This window comes from Fukomys damarensis, unplaced genomic scaffold (assembly GCF_012274545.1).
Source record: "Fukomys damarensis isolate Sample0158 unplaced genomic scaffold, DMR_v1.0_HiC HiC_scaffold_9, whole genome shotgun sequence".
NCBI classification, from domain to species: Eukaryota; Metazoa; Chordata; class Mammalia; order Rodentia; family Bathyergidae; genus Fukomys; species Fukomys damarensis.
Window position 1 is genome coordinate 49,701,165 of NW_022900921.1, and position 19,608 is coordinate 49,720,772.

The 19,608-nt window shown below is 44.3% G+C and overlaps 1 protein-coding gene and 1 long non-coding RNA gene across 2 annotated transcripts in view; one reads left to right on the top strand and one right to left on the bottom strand.

Moving 5' to 3' along the window:
- Positions 1-19,608, bottom strand: part of LOC104875265 — a 34,104-nt gene that overhangs the window by 2,314 nt on the left and 12,182 nt on the right. Inside the window, exons 2-3 of the long non-coding RNA XR_784009.3 lie at positions 14,684-17,292; positions 13,555-13,667 (exon numbers count right to left, since the gene is read on the bottom strand). This is a non-coding gene — a long non-coding RNA (uncharacterized LOC104875265). The remainder of the gene's footprint in view (positions 1-13,554; positions 13,668-14,683; positions 17,293-19,608) is intronic.
- LOC104875263 (sulfotransferase 1C1) overlaps positions 12,532-19,608 on the top strand; it is a 19,804-nt gene continuing 12,727 nt past the window's right edge. Inside the window, exons 1-2 of the mRNA XM_033761743.1 lie at positions 12,532-12,609; positions 13,265-13,366. The gene's annotated coding sequence lies outside the window, so the exon portion shown is untranslated. The remainder of the gene's footprint in view (positions 12,610-13,264; positions 13,367-19,608) is intronic.

The window sequence follows — 19,608 nt, forward strand, 5'->3', positions numbered from 1 at the left end:
TTTTTTTTTTTTTTTTTTGCCAGTTTGTGCTTTGAATCATGACTTTTATTTTGCTCACTATGGTTATCTGGGAAATTATTTCTGTTTTGAATTTTTCTAGAGCCTGATTGATATGTTTTGTTACTTCCTGTGCTGAGTTCCAGGTGTTCTGGTGGTTCACTATCAGCCTTTTCATCCTCATTTGCCCTACTGTTTTCCATTGGGGAACTGGAAGTCTGTTCTTTGTGTCTTGCTTAAGTGTTTTCTCATCTTTACTTTTGTTGTTGGATTGTCCTTGGTTTAATTTTTGGGTTATTACTTATATCTTCCTGATAAAGTTGAGCTTTAGCTTTTGGGTCCCCAATCACTCATAGACATTCTCATTTTTATAATATCAGAGAAAACAGCTCATTAAATTAATAACAATCCTCTATCCCAATTGATACAGTCAGCAACACAATATGATCAAGCACAACTTGCAAACTGACCACTTGTGGTAGTCATTAGATTATCACCTTTAAGCCACATGAATTAAATTAAAATCAAGAAGCAGTCCAAAATATGTTTGCAGTAAATACACTTTTCAATATAGCATATTTATCATTTAGGATGGGGGCTTAAACAGAGTTAGGACAAGAGGAATAGATAAGTAAAAGAATTGGAGAAGGTTTCAAGTGAAGCCGAAGGACATAGAATGATCACACAATCTTTAGGAAACTGTTAAATTCAAAAGGATAAACAGAGAAGAAGTATAAGGACAAGAATATATCCCCTAACAGTAATAGGGGCTCACTTTCTCTTGAAACTATTGCCCCTTAAGTGAGGTTGAATGACAGAAGAAAAGAACATAAGGAAAAGAGAAAAAATGATAAAAGAAGAAATCTGAGTTAGGGCAGGAGCAGAAACAGAAAGGTAGATGAGGGATAATATGGTGGAGCAAGAGACTGAATTAGAGAAAGAGGACAGAAAAAGAATTTGCAGAATGGAATGAGGAAAAGAAAGAAAAAATGAATTTGAAGGGCCTCTTTCAGACTATATCTCTGCTGTCATAATACACAACATGCACAGCCATATGCAGAACCAAGTTCCCTGATTTCACCTAGCTGATAGCAGAACCCCACAACACAGACTGACCTCGGGCTGCAAGGCCTAGATTGAGTGCCAGACTTCCTGAAGGGTTGAACTCCACACAGTTCTACTACAAGTTTCCCCTGCCCTTTCTTTAAAGATGTTCAAAGTTGGGAGCTCAGAAAAATACCCTTTATGACCACCTCTGCCTCTACAGAGTGGGTCAAAGACTGGCACAATTAGGAGGTCTAAGAGTGTGGGGTGGGGTTCAAGGGGTTCAGGGGTACCCGCGTGGCTACCTTCCTGATGCTGGAGTGATGGCGGTGGCACCAGCAGGGGAGGGCATGTCTACCCATCCCACGGATTGGGCCCAAGCAGGCCTTCCTGGCACTGATGCAATGGTGGTAGTGCCCGCAGGGGAGCAATTGGTTTCTTCTTAATGGTGCTAATCTCTTCAGCAACAATACCTCATTTGATCTCAACTTTACACATGATTCTTCTAGAGACAAAATTTATTTTTCAAATACTCCTACTCTGCTTTCTTCCCCTGCCCACCACCATTCCCATGGTAAATCTGACTAAAAGCAGATCAGTAGTGTCCATGCTACAACCCGAATCTTGGGCTGTCCTGAAGTTTCTTCCACCCAATCTATTATTCTACTACCCTTAATCTCAGCCTCCAGCAAAGTCTGAGGTTTGGGAAAATATGTAGAAAAAATATTTTTGCTGAAATGTAACATGCGTGGCTTCTACTCCAACTTCCAAAGTATTCTCATTCCCAGCTGAAATCTCATGATCTTGCTTTTTACTCTCCATATTCCTGTGAGCATTCTCATATTCTGAGCTCTGACCAGAACTGGCCATAAAGCTCTGCTTACAACTTTCTAGGCTTTTTCCAACTCAAGTTTTCAAATTCCCCCAGCTCCTCCCACTAACCAGTTCCAAAGGCTTTTGAACTACATGGTCAGGTACAATCACAGCAATGGTCCCACTTCTCTGGTAGCAATTTTCTATATTAGTCCTCTTCCTTGTTGCTGATAGAAAATACTCAGTACTGTGCTCACTTCAACAGCACATATACTAAAATTGAAAATACTCAGTACCTACAGCTTAAAGGCAGAGAGGCTTATTTGGCTCATGGTTTCAAAGAATTGTTTCTATGGTCATCTGGCTACAAAGTCAAAAACATCATGGTGGAATGTTGTGGCAAAGCAAAAAAACATAGTGGCCGCAAGCAGGGTGAGATAAAAGTGCCAAGTAGGAAAGGGCAAAAAAACAGATATAGACCCCATGTTCATACCTTCATGATCCCCCCAGACACACTTAAAAGTGAGCTTCACTAATCCCCTGCATGGCTTCCAGGCCATTCACACTGACACTGCACCTCAACCACTCAAATCAACTGTGTCATAACAAAATACCTGAGGTAAACTACTTGTGAAGAAAAAGCTGGTTATTTAGCTCACAGTTTTGGGTGCTGGAAGTCTAAACAACATTGTATAGGCACTAGCAAGGCCCACCCTGCCCCAGCCATATTACCTCCTGACAGACAGCTATGGTGACATCCAGTGTGACATGAAAACTCCATCGTACTGGAAGAAGCAGAGAGATATGCAGTGGCCAGGGTCAAGTTCTTATAACAAGTCACACTCCCAGGAATTCACTCCATAGCATAGCATAGCATAGCCCTGAGGAACTCCTATCAGGCTTGTCAGCTCCCACCTCCACAGTGGGGAAAAACTCTCAGCGCATAGTCTTTCAGAGACAAGGCCCTTGAAAGCTATAACACTGGCCATAATGACAAGGGGACATGCAACTTAGGACAGTCATAAAGTTGACCACCACAGGACATGATGGTACTGCATTCCTATAATCCTGGCACTCATGGAGCCTGAGGCAGAAGGATCACTAGATGAAGCCTAACATTGGCAAATGTAACTTAAGTGAAACTGTCTCAAAATAAAACATAAAAAAGAGTTCAGGGTGCAGCTCAATGTGAAGCCCTGGGTTCAATCCACAGTACCATAAAAGAATAATGAAGAAAGAAAGTTGCTCACCAAGGTAAGGAGAGCAATAATTTGAATAAACAGAGATGTTGATAAAGAAATAGAAAATATTAGAAAATTTCACACAGAAATAATCAAGACAAAGAACACAATAACTGAGCTCATACTGGAATACAAGTCTTGGTAATGGGCTAGATCACACAGGAAAAACATTAATGAAATTGAAGATAGGTCACTGGAAATTATCAGATCTGAAGAAAAAAGAGAAAAACAATAAGAAAGAGTAAAGACAGCTGAAGGACACATGGGACCCCACTGGTAGAATAGCATGTGCATTATCAGTGTGCAATTAAAGAGAAAATAGAAATGAACAGAAAACATAATCAAAGAGATAATGGTAGCATCTCCCCAAGTCTGAGAAGGGAAGTAGATCTCGAGATCCATGAATCTCAACAGACACCCAATCAAATGCCTCAGATACCCACAGCACATTGCCACTAAATTGTCACTGGCTAAAGACAAAAAAAAGGATTTTGAAAGTTGTAAGGAAACATGACTTGTTGCCTAACAGATGGTTTTGACTCTAAGGACAGAAAACAGTAAAAGCTTAAAGAAAAAAGTTACCAACCAAGAAATAAAAGCCTCAAAATGTCCTTTGGAAATAAAGTGGAGTAGAGCATAGTGATATATACCTGTCCTCTCAGCACTTGGGAGGAAGAGACAGGAGGATCAAAGATTGAGTTCTGCATGGGCAACCTGGCACATACCTGTCTCAAAATAAAAGGTTTTTTTAAAAAACCTAGAAATGTAGCTCAAAGTGGTAGCCCTGCATTAAATATCCAGCACCACAAAATTTAAGGGAGGTGGAAGTTTTCAGATAAACAAAATCTAAGGAAATTTATGACACTAGAACTTGTCTTTTTTTTTTTCCTTCTTTTTTTGAGACAGAATCTCTCTATATAGTTCAAGCTGGCCTTGAACTCACTATGTAGCCCAGGCTGGCCCCAAACTTGCAGCAATCCTCCTGCTTCAGCCTCCTGAGTGCTGGGACTAAAGGCACACACCACCATGCACACCTAGAACTTGTCTTATAAGAAATATTAAAAGGAGTTCTTCAAGCTAAAGACAATGACCACTAAGTAGCAACATGAAAATATATGACAATGTTCACCCAGTGATAAAAGTTAAGTTAGGTATATATAGTCAAAAAGTAAAAAGTGCACCCATCTCCTGAAATTTGTTAAAAGACAAAATTCTTTAATGTTTTAAATTACTTTAAAGGACAAAAACTATAAAAGATACAAAATTTGTTAAGAAAAAATAATGGGGGTGGTAAAAGTGCAGAGTTTGTACAAGTGATTGACACTAAATTGTTTTCAGATGTAAATAGTCTATTATTCCTGTAAGAGGCTTTATCCAAGCTTCATGGTACCCACAAAGCAAAAACTCTTTAGTAGATATACAAAGATACAAATAAAAGCTTCCAAGCATACTGCTACAGAAATTGGCCAAACCCCAAAGAAGAGAGAAACAAAGAATCTACAAAGGAACAGAAAACAATTAACAAAATGACTATAGTAAGTAGCTACAAAATAGTAATTGTTTAGACCATAAGTGAATTTAAATTTCCAATTAAAAAAACTTTGAGTGGGAGAATCTTTTTTTTTTTTTAAGACCCAACTATTGGCTGCAAGAGACTTACCTCACCTCTGAGGACACAGGTAGGCTGAAAATGAACAGATAGAAAATGTTTTTCCACAAATGGAGACCAAAGTGCTGGGATAGCCATACTCTCATCAAATGAAATAGGCTTTAAACCAGAAATTACAAAAAGAGGGAAAGAATGTCATTGTGCAGGGATAAATTCATCAGAGGATATAAATGTACCACCCTCAGAGCCCAGGATCATGGTAAATGGAGTATTAATAGATCTGAAAGGAGAGATGGACTGAGATATAAGTGCTCTGCCTGCCAATGTGCTATAACTTTTTGTCCAATATTTATTATATTGATATAAAGACATTTATTTGATTAATTTTATGATAACTATTGTTGCAAGCCAGGTGTGATGGTGCACACAGCATCTACAAGGCTGAGGCAGGAAGATGGTGAGTTCAAGGCCAGCTTGGGCTGCATAGTAAGACTGTCTCAAAAGATTGGGGGGTGCACCAGGTGTGGTGGCGCATACCTGTAATCCCAGCACTCGGGAGGCTGAGGCAGGAGGACCGCTGTGAGTTTGAGACCAGCCTGGGCTACATAGTGAGTTCCAGGTCAGTCTCAACTACATAGTGAGACCCTGTCTCAAAAAAAACCAAAAAAAAAAAAAAAAAAAGATTGGGGCGGGTGTGGAGTCAGTAATAAAAGAAAAAATTTAGTCCTTTGTTTTCCAACTTTTTTCTTTAGCACTAGCATGAAGAAAGTCACACATGTACATTGTGTATCGATATGTGTGTATATCTACACACACAATAGACATGGATGCATGTATACCATGATCACACCCTGTCACCTCCGTCAGATCCTATGGTTTTAGTTACTGTTCTTGGGTTTTCTTTGTACACAGAATTTTCACTCTGGCTCTCCGAGTGGGAGTAGTTCATGGGGAACCCAATTCAGGAAGGGAAGGAAGTAAAAACCAGATATGTACAGGACAGCTGTCTGCAAGCCTGTTACCAGGTCGGGGTCTTGTCCAGGTTCTTGATGTCATAAACAAGGAACTGAGCAGCACACCCAAGGATTGCAGTAGGATCAGTGATTGGTTTGAAAGAGAAAAGACAAGTTCCACCCACAGAGTGGGAGCAGGCTAGTGAGAACTCACGGCCTGAGCAGGCTTGGTACTGAAGGTTTTAAGCCTTAGAGTTTGAGATGGGATGGTGGGTTTGGTCTGAGGTGTGATTCCTGCCAGTGAACAGCTTGAGTCAGCCCCTCTGTTAGGGGGTGGTTTTTGGCTTTTTGTTTTTTGGGTTTTTTTTTTTTTACCTTTTATGACCTTTGGAGGAAATGTTATGGTGTCCAGAGCCCACAGCAGTCAAATCTGTGTGGTCAATGACATGGCAATTAGAGTTGGGGTCAGCCAAGGGTTGCAGAAAGCCACTGGGCCCATGCCCTGGGACTTGCTATGTATAACTGTCACCTGGCTACCTTTTCCTGTTGTGTTCAGTCCTGGACATCCTGATCCTAGGCCAGTATCTACCCCTGAAGGTGGATCTAGCCCAGAAATCCCACCCTAGTGTGGCCCTTTCTTTTTTCTCAGTGGATTCCTGGCCTACCTGACACCCGAGATGCAGCCCAGAGAGCAGGCTCCAAAGCACACGGGCCCTCCATTTTGCCTCAGCCTTTTCCAGTAGGGTGTGTTTGTTTATGTGTTTGTTTATTTATTTGTTTCCCACAATGAGAGATTTGTTGGTATCTGATTTGTTTTGAGCAGAAAGTTGTCATTCACCTGGCATTCACTGAGGTTTTAGGCTCTTGTGAGGATGAAATGTGACAGTCCTGAGGCCCTTGCACACATCCATCCTCTCCCTTCCAAAAAAGAAAATGAGGGTGAGGTTTTTCTTCCCCAGATATTATGTTATTCAGCCATAGCAACTATGGCATTGGCACACAAATAAGTACATGAATTGAAAAAAAATTTAAATATAGATGAGACTGATATGTTTAAATTGATGCTAAATTTAATCCTTGAAAACTTAATCATTTAATAACTTATACTAGCAAAATTGCAGAGCCAAATGAAAGAAAATTAAATAGGAATGCTATTTTATACTATATACAACAATAAATTACAACTGGGTTTAAGACATAAATGAATTTAAAAACTTAAACAATTGAAATATTAGTAGAAAATTGGGATATTATTATATGTACAATTTAACTTCTGGAAGATGCTTTTATTTTCTAAACCAGGTAAGGAAGGAAAAGACACATATTTAAATGCATTTTCAAATAGTATTTAGGATTTTAGAAGTGAAAAGTATAAAAACCAGGAGACAAATGATAATTAAGAAATAATATGTGTAGGTAGATACATTATGTACAATATATAGATAACTTTCATAAACTAAGGAAAATATAAATATTCCACTAGAAAAACAGTCCAAAATATGAATGGACAATACACAAAGAGTCACAACAAAAGCCTTGTGAACCGTTTCTCAAAGAAACCATGTAGCTACACAGGAAGCACCAACTAAGGAAACAATGAGCAGAAATTTATCTCCATCAAAGTGGCCTCCGATCCAAGAATGAAAATAACAATCCTGCCAGAGGCCAGGCCTGGGTGAGGTCGGGAGGACGCGGTCTCTGTGCACTCGGAGAAGTCTTGTTTGAAAAACAGTGTTTGCTAAAGACACGATAGAAATGCTCTGAGCCCGTGAACCTGCGGCTGCTGTAGTGAAGGTTGGAGCGGTGGGCAGAGAGCGGCTGCGCTCTGCGACAGCGGGGAATGCCTAAGACACAGAGCATTCTGTAGGGTTTTATCTCGATCTTTACTGCTCTCCTGGGGCGCCCGGGGTCAGAGACAGATTCCTTATTTCTTTCCCTGCCGTAAATACATTTCCTGCCTCTCCCAGCACCCACTCGCGCCCCTGGAGTGGTGCAAGAAGGAAACTCCGCACAGCAGCCAGGAGGGGAGCAGCTGTCTCCCCGTCCCTCACCCATCCCTGCGCAGTGAAGTCTGTCCAGGAGTGAGGCCGCCTTCCACCCCGAGATGTCCGCAGGCTGGTGCACACTGCTCCTAACCCACAAGCGTGGGACACCCTAGGGACCTAACTCAGGCCACGACACTTTAGTCCTTCCAGAGGAGACCAAGAAGGGTGTAATCATCTTTGTTCATCAGAGCAGTTAAGCAGAGGGCTGGTGTAGACCCGCTCTTCTTGAGGTAGAGTCCTGGAGGCCAGCACTTTGCCCAGGAGCCTGATGAACCCAGAAGTCTCACCTTCACAAACCCCCTACCACACAGCGACTACCCCAAAGGAAGCTGTTTATTAGCAGGCCTAGCAAGGACTTCCTGAAGGGTAAAATGCAAGACATGAAATGTGATCTCACTTTTACAAAATGAACGATGACCCTTTTACAGTATGTGCGTATTGTATAAAAGTGTTAGCTGGATGCTGTTTTAATTCTAGCACGGGGGAGGCTAAAGCAGGAGGACTGCTGCAAATTACAGGCCAGCCTGTAACATGAATCAAGACTGTATCTCAAAAAAAAAAAAAAAAAAAAAAAAAAAAGGAAGGAAGGTGTTTAAGCTTCAAGAGGATATACACACATTCAACTTTTAGTTAAAGGGATGTGGAGTATAATAGGGAGAGAGGAAGAAAAACAGGCAAAACTGCATTGTGAAAGGTGCCCATATGAAAGCTGTGTGAGAGGGGATCGCACCTGTGTGGAGACTGCGACTGCACCTGCGGTGTGCGCCTGTGGCCCTGGCCCTCCCGTCCGAGCACTCTAGGGTCCGTGGGCACGGTGGCCCCAGCTTCTCTCTGGGCGGTGCCGTCCGTGCTTCTGCCCTGATCTCGGCACTGCAGCGCTGCCCCACCCACAGCTGCTTCGAAACCTTGACAGAAAGGCCTGTCCTTGTGTGCGGGGCTCATGGGCAAAGCCAGCATGCACAGCGCAGGCGACCCCACTGGGCACCCTCGTTTATTCAATCCGCATGATTTCCCAAAGTCAAAGGAGGGTGTATTAAATTCTACCATAAGACAGAAGAGTATTGATCTTCACTTTGTACAATTTACTGCAGTGCAATTCAGCTGTAACTACCCATTACTGCTAGTTACACTGTCTTATGTGAAAGATCTCTAGGCTTTAAAAAATATTCAAACAATTTTTACAAAGATATCATGGCCTAGAGTAGAAAGATTCTATATTGACATTGGTTTGTCAATCCTTCTTAAATACCTAAAAGTTTAATACAATGCCAATTTCACAAATTCAATTACTAGTAGGATTCCTTTTATTGTTGTTCTTTTTCTTGCTTTCCTTTTTGTTAGGAGGAGGCGGGGTTCCTTAATTTTGCTTAGAATTAGACAAAGCAATATTTTGTTAATTAATGCATAAGAATAGCTGAGAAAAGGTTGAAAAAGAAGAGAGATGAGGAAGAACCAGAGCTACAGATGGTTACACTAATAAATTAAAAGTAAGATTTACCATGGAGAAGACACAGAACTTTGGAGAAAGAAATAGAGATTTTTTTCAAATTCACACCAAAATTTAGCAAATGATAAATGCTGCATTTTGAACCAGTGGGCAAATATAGATTATGCAGCAAAATGTTTATAAATCACTGGATACACTTGCAGAAAATCAATCTAAGCTTCAACTCCTTGGCTGTCCATGAACATGAACTCCTGATGAGTCCATCAAGATAACAAGAAAGCAAAGGGCTGAAGAGAAATCCGTGGGCTGATTTAATTTTCCCAGGATGAGGACACCCATAATCCCAGGCACCACATGGGGAAACTGTGACAGGGCTGAACATGCTAATATTTATATATTTTTATTTCTGAAGAGAAATGCCACAGCAAAATTTTTTAAACTGACAACCTAGGAAAATAATATTGCTAACAGTGTGGCTATGATAATAAGTGGCTAACTTTGTTAATTTTAAAGAGCTCACATTTTAAAAATTAAAAATTTTTAAATTTTTAAAAATTAAAAAAAAGAGAGACAAGCTGAACATGGTGTCTCACACCTATGATCTCAGCACTCTGGGAGACTGCAATGGAAAGTTCAAGACTTGCCTGGGTAATTAGTAATTAAATTAGTAATTTAGCAAGACCGTATCTCAAGTTTGCTTTTTGTTTTTTGTTTTTGTTTTTGTTTTTGTTTTAATGTCTGATGATATAGCTTTGTGCAAAAATTTTGGGTTCGTTCCCCACTAATAATTAATTAATTAAAAAATTTATAAAATAAATGACCCAGTAGGAAAATGCACGCTCTGTATGAATAAGCAGATTAAAAATACAGGGAAATCCAAACCCAACAAATCTATGGAAAGATATTCATTATTTCTTGGGTACCCCGACTACTGTCCAAAACGAGGCACATCCGTCTTTGCCAGTAGTGACCACCAGGGGGCAGGAGAACGCCAGGCCCGCCGAGCGAGAGCAGGCTCCTGTCCCGCTGGAGGAGAGCGCGGTGGTCTCTTGGCCACGCCCTGCAGTGAACAGCTGAAGGTTCGACCGCAGGGCTCAGGCCAGGGGCGGGGTCTCCGTCACAGTCTGCACCGCTTAGACAATTGCTGTGCGCCTGCGGGACGGAGTTAAAGCATTCCAAAGTAGGGAAATCATTCCACAGTAAGGAATATCTCTACAGAAGTGGAAAGATTTATGAGTCACAGTAAGGTTGTTTTGTTTTGTAGATATAATAAAATAGACAAATGATTGGTAGGGTAGATTAGGCTAGAGGAAGGGGAGGTGGATGGTTATAGTGCGATGGGTGGATAGAAGACAGATGTGTATGGGTAGAGAAGTCTAGATAGATAGAGATGGATAGACTTTTAGATAGAGATGGATAGATAATATTAAATAGAGACTCAGACAATAGACAGAAAAACACACGTAAACCTTTTTAAAGTGAAGATACAACAGGAACTGCTGACAATATTTTAATCTTAGCAAAGAGCCAAGAGAAGGAACAGGAGGAGGAGCTTTCCTCTCCACTCTACGTATCTGCCCATTTAAAAAAAATTTTTTTTGGCAAAGTGGTGACCTATCTGAGAGCGAGTTTGTTGGAACAAAACATCTAATAATCCTCAAGATCAGACCTTGGCTTTACAGGAAAAGAATGAGAGAATAACATTTTCCAGGGATGTCACATATATCCAAAATATAGTGTGTAACAGATGGCCTAATTTTTAATTTTCAATTAATGGTAACATTTATTAGACCACAGAAACATGTCTGCTTTGGTTTTCTTTCTACATTTGGAGGATTTTAAAGGCAGAATATATTTTGGTGTTCTCAGTCTCCCAGGCCCTTGAGTTGGCGTATGTCTGTGCTGCACATTCTGCAGACCTTAGGGTCCCTGATGTCCCATCCCACACCACAGGGACAGGAAGATGAGGCCACAATGCATCGGGGTCCTGGCAAGTTCACAGCCTTGCTGGTGGGGAAGAGATGGCCCTGAGGAGAGCCCCTGACAGAACACACTGGCCGAGGGTGTTGCTGCAAGCAGGACGGGGGGTGACCTGTCCCAGGTCACCAGGGGAACAGCACTGTCCTGATAGCCCCTGAAGTGGCCACTTTTGTTCCACCACCTCACATAATGCACGGTACCCCGGATAGGAGCAACAAGTACCCACGTCAGGGACACAGAAAGATGGTACCGTAAAAATGGAAGCAAGAGCAAGGTCCTGAAGGAGGTCTTGGCTCAGGCCTGGCCTGTGTGGGCTGCCACTGCAGAGTCCCACAGACAAGAGCTTGGCTCACATAGAAATCTATCACATAGTTCTGGTGCCAGAATCCAAGATTGGAGCGTCCCAGGGCTGGTCCCCCTAAGGCCTCCCTGGGCTGCTGGGTGCAATCTTCTCTCTGTGCCCATTGGTGTCCCCATCTCTTCTTAAGGAGTCCAGTCCTAGGAGACCACAATTCACTCTAAAGTCTTCATTTTAACATAATTATTTCTAAAGACCTCATGCAGCCACACTCTGAGGTATGGAGGGTCAGGACTTGGATAGAGACGAAGCTGGAGGTGGCCCTGACCAGGGACAGTGCCACCCTCTCCTGGTCTTTGACAGCTGTGCCTGAGTTTCCATTATTGACTCTGCCTGGGCTGCCCAGTTTCCTCCCAGCAGACAGAAGGGCTCAGAAATGAGGGGACACTGTACCTTCTGTGCAGAGTCATGGTGCTCATTTTCCTGCCTGACCAGGAAAGAGAGTGCAAGGTGTGTCTTGGAGCCCTGAATGCAGAGTTCAGGGAAGAGCTCCAGGTCACCATGAGTCCCCAACTGAGGCCAAGATGACTCCAGGTCATCTCTGGAGTTCTAGGCCCACCACACCCACCACCTGGCTTGGGCATCAGGGGTGCAAGGTCCCTTCCCAAAGGCCTGCAAACACCTGCTCTGTGCCATGCCAGGAGCAGGCCCTGAAGATACACAGAAGTCTTTTCCAGACAGGGCATCTCTTGGGGCATCTCTACTTCCCCCACAATTAGCTTTTACAAATTGTTTTTTACTGTTTGTTTCCCAATACAGACTTGCCTAAAAGTATAGTCTTGTGCCTTTCTGAAAGGTGCCTTTCATTTCCCTTCCATTCTATAAGGAAGGAGGAAGTCCGTGGGTGGCCGGCCTAGCTGCTCCCACTGCCCAACGTCTGTTTGCAGGCTTGGAATGCACTGTCCTCCTGCCAAGCAGGTAAATGATCCCTTCACCCTTTGTGATCACACAGGATTGAGTTTACCTCCCAGGGATGAAACCTGGTATGTCCAGCATGTAAAACAGCAGTGAGGCAAGCTTCTCCGAAACAACTTCTGTTGTGCAGAGAAACCACAATCCCACAGGTGTTCCCTGGAGAAGTTGATACACCTGACAGGTGCTTGCCCTGGGAAGGGGCCCAAGGTAAGGTGGCTAAGTAAGATCTGTGAACTGCCCTTTCCTTGAGGGGAACACAGGTCAGTGGTGCTATTCCACAACACCCACCAGAGCACCTATTCCCACAACCATTGCCAAAACTTCGAACAGGGAGCAAGTCTTTAAAGCGAGTGCCTTTTAGCAATACCCCAAGGCCGTGTGGATTCCAATGAGCAATTATTTGACTGAAGAGTTTCTGAACTGGTCTCACTATTGGCAAACCAGCACCTTACAAAGGGTCCTCCAACAGCAGCCAACAGCAGGCTCCGGACATGGAAATCAACCTTGATTTTAAGTAAGGAATAAAAACCAGACAAGGGGTTTCCATTTGATTTGAGATGAAACCCAAATGTCCTCCTTGTCCCAAAGCCTGGCTTGGCCTGATCCTTGCCTGACTTCCTGATCTCACTTTGCCACCAGTGCCTCGTGACCACATGGGTGTGAGCCCAGCTGTGTTCTAGGAGCAGGGAAAGCCCCAGGTCATGGAATCTGTGCTCTTTCTGCCCAGCATGCCCTTGCCAAGGCCTTTGCAGCCTGGCTCCTGCAGTTCTAAATTCCACCTGTCTCACAAAGAATTCCCATGACTTCTTGACCATCATCAGTCAATGATCTCCAACACTAACTCTCCTTGTTTTCTTCACAGCATAGCACCTGCTATAATCTTATGCATTGTTACCTGCCTCCTTGCACCAGATTGGAAACTTCTCTCTGAAGCATCAGTTAAACTGTGTCTACCACATAGAAGGTACTCAGTCACTGAAGGATGGATGGATGGATGGATGGATGGATGGATGGATGGGTGAACAAATGCAGACTACTTGCCTAACTTATGATATTCAAACCAAAAGTAAAATCCTCAATGATTATCTAGTTCTGAATTATATAATAAGTGCCTCTACTCTTCCACTCCATGGTACCTACAAATGCACTTACCATTTCCAAATGCTATGGTCCAGAAGTGAGTGGTAGTCTGGCCTCCTTTGGTCATTTCCCCTCAGAGTGCACTGTGCCTTCCAATGGCTGCTCTAGTTGGAAGTCCTAAACATCTATATGTGGACATCAGAACCAATTCAATTGCTTCACAACTGAACACACACCTTTCAGAGATCAAACACACTGTTAAATTGCTTAGAGCAAGTATCTTAGCTTTAAATGTTTTAATATACACATTTAATATAATTGACTTCAGAGATTATTATTTAACACATAAAAATTTGAAGTATAATTTATGTATTTAGACAATTATGCATTTGCTAATTTCTTTTAAAAATCATTGATTCATGCTTAAAAAAAGCACAATCAAGTTCTAGACAGGTTACAACCATCATCAGAACACTTTGACCAATGACTCCCCTGGCTCCTCCCTGTCCTAGGACTCACCATCTTCTGCGTAATCCTGCTTTTTGGACTCTTTTCTCTGTTTTCAAAATTTCTTACAGGAACACATGCTGGCCTTTACCAACCAGATAGTTGACAAACTCGTCATGGCTGACTACCAGTCCCTCGCTACTGATGCTGTTCCACCCAATGAGACCACACCTTGGCCGTCTAAAGCACCCCCCAACAATGCCCCTTTGCCAGCAGGAAGCCGCTACAGAAAAAGAGACCTTCACCTCTATTCCATAATAACGAGTCTGAAATGATATAATTCCCTACCAGACAAAATGGCCCCAATGGTCCTATAGTCTAAAATGGCTCCCATTCCTAAAATGGTTCCTGCTCACTGAAATGAGCCACTTCAGAGAAGTGAAATCTACCTCCTCTGGAGAAGCAAAACCTAACTTGTTGCTCCACCCTGCTACCCACATGATCCTCCCCTTCTAATCACCCACTTCCCATTGCTCAAATCTGATTCTCTCCCCACTGCACCCCCCTAAATAAGCCTCACCCAGTTAGTCTCATTCTCTTCTTGCTATTGTTCAAGGTAGCCTTGGCAGCTCTTGACCCCCAGTAAAGCCTTGCCTCGGGTAAAAATAACAATAATTTCTTAAAAATCTGGTGAAACCAGTAGGCAAGACAGATCAGGTTTTGCACATTAAGAGTGGTGTTGAGCCACACTAACCCTGCGCAGGTGAAAGCTCCCTTCCCTCTGCAGAGAAGCAGATCGTGGTGGAGAGGCCGTGGACACCAGCTGTGAAGCTCAAATTGGGATCAGCTGTCTGAGGCCAGGTGGATCCTTTGATTTCTTACCTGAAATCCGGGGAAGGACACTGACTATCTGGCAGAACAGTGATACAGATTCAAGTTATAGAATGACAATAATGCACTCAAGAATGGGACCCATATGTATCAGCCTTTAATGAGCATTGTGGGTTTGTTGCTTATGAACTTTGGAGAGCCACAACTGCCACAAACACAACCTGCATGTGAAGCCACACAAGTATAATTTTTAAATTTTTAGTGAAATTTAAACTGCAAGTAGAATAAAATCACATACAAAAAAACATTAGGGTGAAGGTAGCTTCCGCTTTATCAAATGAAAGCTTTAAATCTTAGCAAATTGTAAGAGATCCATGCAGTGTATCCACAAGAACAAGTTATCACAGTAGAATTATGTGAGGTCCTCAGAGAATTAAATCAAGCAAAACAAAATCAAATGCTCAGTTTGCAACATCAATCAGTGGAAAATGGAACCTTAAACAAGAAAGGGCTCCAAAGCATTTCTAAGCTTCGGCTATTGTTCTTCCAGAATGTGACATAGCATAAACCAAAATGAGTTTATCTTTTACCCAGCTCCTGTTGGTTGGAGGTGTAGGGAAGGATTTTGAGGGCTCTCCATCCCTAATCTTTGACCTACACTGCAGGTACAGGGTGTACAGGGATGTAGCTGGTGCGAGGGTCACACTATTCCTTGTCATTTCCAACTCAGGAGTCTTCGGGCAGCCACAAGATAGACAGTTTGGAACCAGAGTCCGCTGTACCCACAAGGTCACTGGTGTTCAGGGCCTTCGCCACTCCTCCTTCCTTGACCTCAAGTGACCTGCAGAGTGGTTTGCAGCCTGATCTGTGCTCCTTCATCGCCCTATATCTGGGCAGGGAGGGATGGGATTAACAGAGACCAGTCCAGCAGGCTTCCTCCACAGTAGCACACAGAGAGCCCCTGGAACAGCCACTGTCCTGAGGAGTTTATAGACAGCAAGGCACCTTGGGCAGGAGCAGAAAGCAAAGGACAGGCCTTGGACACCGTGCCTGCAATCCAGTGAGTACTAGCCAAGGGTTCCTTGCTGAGATGGGACCAGAAGACCACAGGGTCTGCAAACAGGAAAGGGGGATGGCTATTTCTGATATGTTTTTCAAAGAAGGGGGAAAACTATTTCTCTGACTTTAGGCTCCAATTCTCCAAGGCTTCTGTGTGGGTGACATGGTGGCCTCGTTACATAGCAGTCTTTGCTTCAGGGTAAACTGAAAACCCACCATCAGCTACTGCAGGCCACCTGCCCAGAATCACATCCACCTTGGGACAGGAAACCTCCTGCCAAGAGCCATCTGATCACAAGGTCACCCTGAGCCACCTTCCGCTGCCAATCACAGGGCTAAGGTCTGCCAGGCAGCGCAGGCAGGCCTAGAGCAGGCACAGAGGGGGCTGGGCCTGCAGGGCGGGGTTGACCCCCATACCTGTCCCTTCCTCTTGCCTCGTAGGCTTCCTCCTCACTTGGGCCAACTGCAGACCCCATCTGACAGCCTGGATTCGCACAGGTCCCACAAGCCCTTACCCAGAGGATGGAAGCACAACTGTGCAGGAGTCCCATACACAGGGAGATCCTAGCCCTAGGTCAGGGTATGGCAGTGCACCCAGAGGACCTGGGCACCCTGGTGACCCCACCCCATTGCTATGACAGGCCATAGCAGAAGCTGAAGTCCCTGGATCTCAGAGTGCCCCAGCCCATTGACAAGTCAGTGTTATCATGGGACATAGACACAGAGACAGTGCCCTGTGGCCTGGCATAGTGTGCTGAGAACTATTCTGTGACCTCAGCTACTGGACTCCAGCAAGATCAGAAACCGGGAGCAGGGGTTGCTGACAGTGAGGGAGAGGGAGAGGGCCCTGGAACTCCACCATGGCCACGCATGGGATCCCAGCAGCTGTGTTGGCTTCAGGCCCCTAACAGGCATTGAGGTCCAGGTGGAAGTTCATGAGGACACAGAAAACAGCTGGATTAGGAAGTGAGACATGTCCCTGGTCTGCTGGGCATGTTGGAATCCCCTGCACAGATGGCCTGGACCTGGCGTCTTCAGGGAACGTGTCATACTGGTTCACAGGGCAAGTCCTGTGCCACAGACCTGGCTGGCCCAGGGGCCTGGGATCCCCAGGGATGCTGTGGGCTGACATCCTGTGCTAGACAGGGCCAGAACCTGCCCAGTCCAGTCTCCATCTTCCCAGATCCCAGCCAGTTGGGTCTGCAGCAAGGTAGGCAGGCAGGCAGGATGCACACTGCCCCTCCAGAAGAAAAGGCGCCTCCCTCTCTGGTGGCTGCCACAGATTCAAAGCCACTCAGCACTAACAGAAAGATCAGCCATGCACTGTGTCGCTGCCAGAGCAGCAAGGGCAGCCCTGGGGTCAGGGGCTGCAACCAGCTGTACCCGTCTTCCTGGCAGTTTTCTCACTCCTCACCACCTTCTTCTTCGTCCTGCCAAAGCTCTTCTCTGAACTTCATGTGTTCAGATTCACTTCTAAAAATGAATTTGTTTTTAGTTAATGTTGTTTTCTGAGTCAGTGTAAGAACTTTAAAAGGCTTAAAATGCATATCCAAGCAGATCCTTTCTGCCAGTTCACAGAATAAAAGAGGATGTTTACCTGAGTCAAAAATAACAGATTAAGAAATTTCCAGTTCTGATCAAACTACTTAAACAACCAAACACCAAGAGTTCACGTATACAATAAGCATTCTTATAAACATGGAGCTGGGTGTGAACAGAGAAAAGGACACTCTGAGGTTCCCGGAAAGAAGTACAGCAGCCCCTGTACAGCATGGCTGAACCCCACACCAGCTGGGAGATGGGGTACTCAGCTGGGTGCTGCAAGGCCTGTACTCACCCAGGGTGATCTAGGAGGGCCTGTTGGGTGTTCTAACATCTGTGCCCCTGGTATGGGACCATGGTGTTCTAACACCAGTGAAAGCAGTAGACAGAGCCTCGGCTTTCCAGGGAAGGGAGTTGGAAATGAACAGCTTACTACAAGCATGCCCTCTTCCAAGGCCTCTGCAGAAATCTGGCCCCTTCTAGGGTACAATGAGGAAGTTTACTATGTCCCCAGGCTTACATGAAAAAGAAATCTCTCCTTGGGGGGATAATATGGCCTGTGCTGCATATCCAATCACACAGCTCACTGGACCATCAACCCCCAAGACAAGAGATGGATGAAAAGTTAGCTATGTCCCTGGGACCCTGTGGGTATGTTGCAGCTGCCTGGAGAGATCCCTGGTCCAGGGTAAAGTGTGTGCTGCAGTTCATCCCCAAAGAAAACAAACCCACCACCCCAAGTCACAGCCTTCCTCAGGAACAACCAGCAGAAAGAACAAACCCTTAGAACATCAGGCATAGGATATAAAGATGCAGCCATTGACATATGAGCACATAGACGAGACACCTCTGAGGGAGAATTGAGTATCTGGAGATGGCTGTCCTCTCTCCTGATGGGGCCTGGCTGTGGGGAAACAGCTGGACCTCTGTGGCCTCCCTACAGCACTGGGCTCCTGAGAGTGGGAGGGGGAAGGAGGCCAGGCCAAGACCACATGCCATCCAAGTCCAGGAGATGGGTTTCGGGGCACCCCCTGGATGGGTGCAGCAGGACAACCCACCCTCCTTGGCATGGGCTTTGGAGGGAGGAGGAAAATTCTTCTGCATATTGGAGATGAGAGGCCATCTGTCATGTATGTGCACAGGCAGCTCATATTCATCTTATGCAAACAGGCTGACCAACAAATGAGACTTGCTTTTCTCACATAATTTTCTTTAGAAAAAGAATAAACCACAGAAAAATTGAAAAAAACAGTGCAAAAAAGCACACAAGCCTTGTCCTAGTGCATCCATATGTGTGCGTGCACTGTGCACAATCTCATACCCAGAGGCACGCTGTGGCATCAGCCGTCCACGGGGCATGGAAGCTTGGCCACAGTGACCTCCTTAGTATGGCACACTGTCCTCCAGGCCATGGCACAGTTGAACACATCAGTGACCATGGCTCCCCATTGTCTCTGCAGCCATCACACTTCAGAATCCAGTCAACTGTGGGAAGCCAGCCATGGCCCACTGGCTTTTTGAAAGATAACTTCTTTCTTTATAATCAAGGCATTGACACAATGTGTCGTAAGGATGTTCCTAATTAGCATTTGTTAACATTTGTTCCTTTTTAAGGACTGCACATGTTAAACTTGTTTTCGACCGGGCATGGGAGAAAATCGGACAGTCAAAGATCTGTAGGAGTCAGGTGCTTCCTGTTAAAGATCTGATGTTATCTTAACTTCTTTCTTCTTTCTTTATAATCAAGGCATTGACACAATGTGTCGTAAGGATGTTCCTAATTAGCATTTGTTAACATTTGTTCCTTTTTAAGGACTGCACATGTTAAACTTGTTTTCGACCGGGCATGGGAGAAAATCGGACAGTCAAAGATCTGTAGGAGTCAGGTGCTTCCTGTTAAAGATCTGATGTTATCTGTGGGAGTCAGGTGTTGTAACTCCATTTTGTTAAGTTCCTCCACCTATTGTGGGAATTATGATTATTAGTTGCAAGTGTTGTTAATTTGTTTTTCTTGAGCCTGATTTCTCTTTCCCATGTGAACCCTCATTCCCGTGGAGCGGGTGTTGAGGTTACTATGGTAATCCTAGCCCATAATTGTCGCGAGCCGGCGACGCAGAGCACTGTCCAGCAGTGCCTCAAACCTGAAAGAGCAGTGGGGTGGAGATGGGGCAGAGAGAAAGGAAGGACGCCAAAACAAGAGCCTGATCAAGGCGACGTTTATTGCCGGCAAGCATCAGCCTTTTAAAG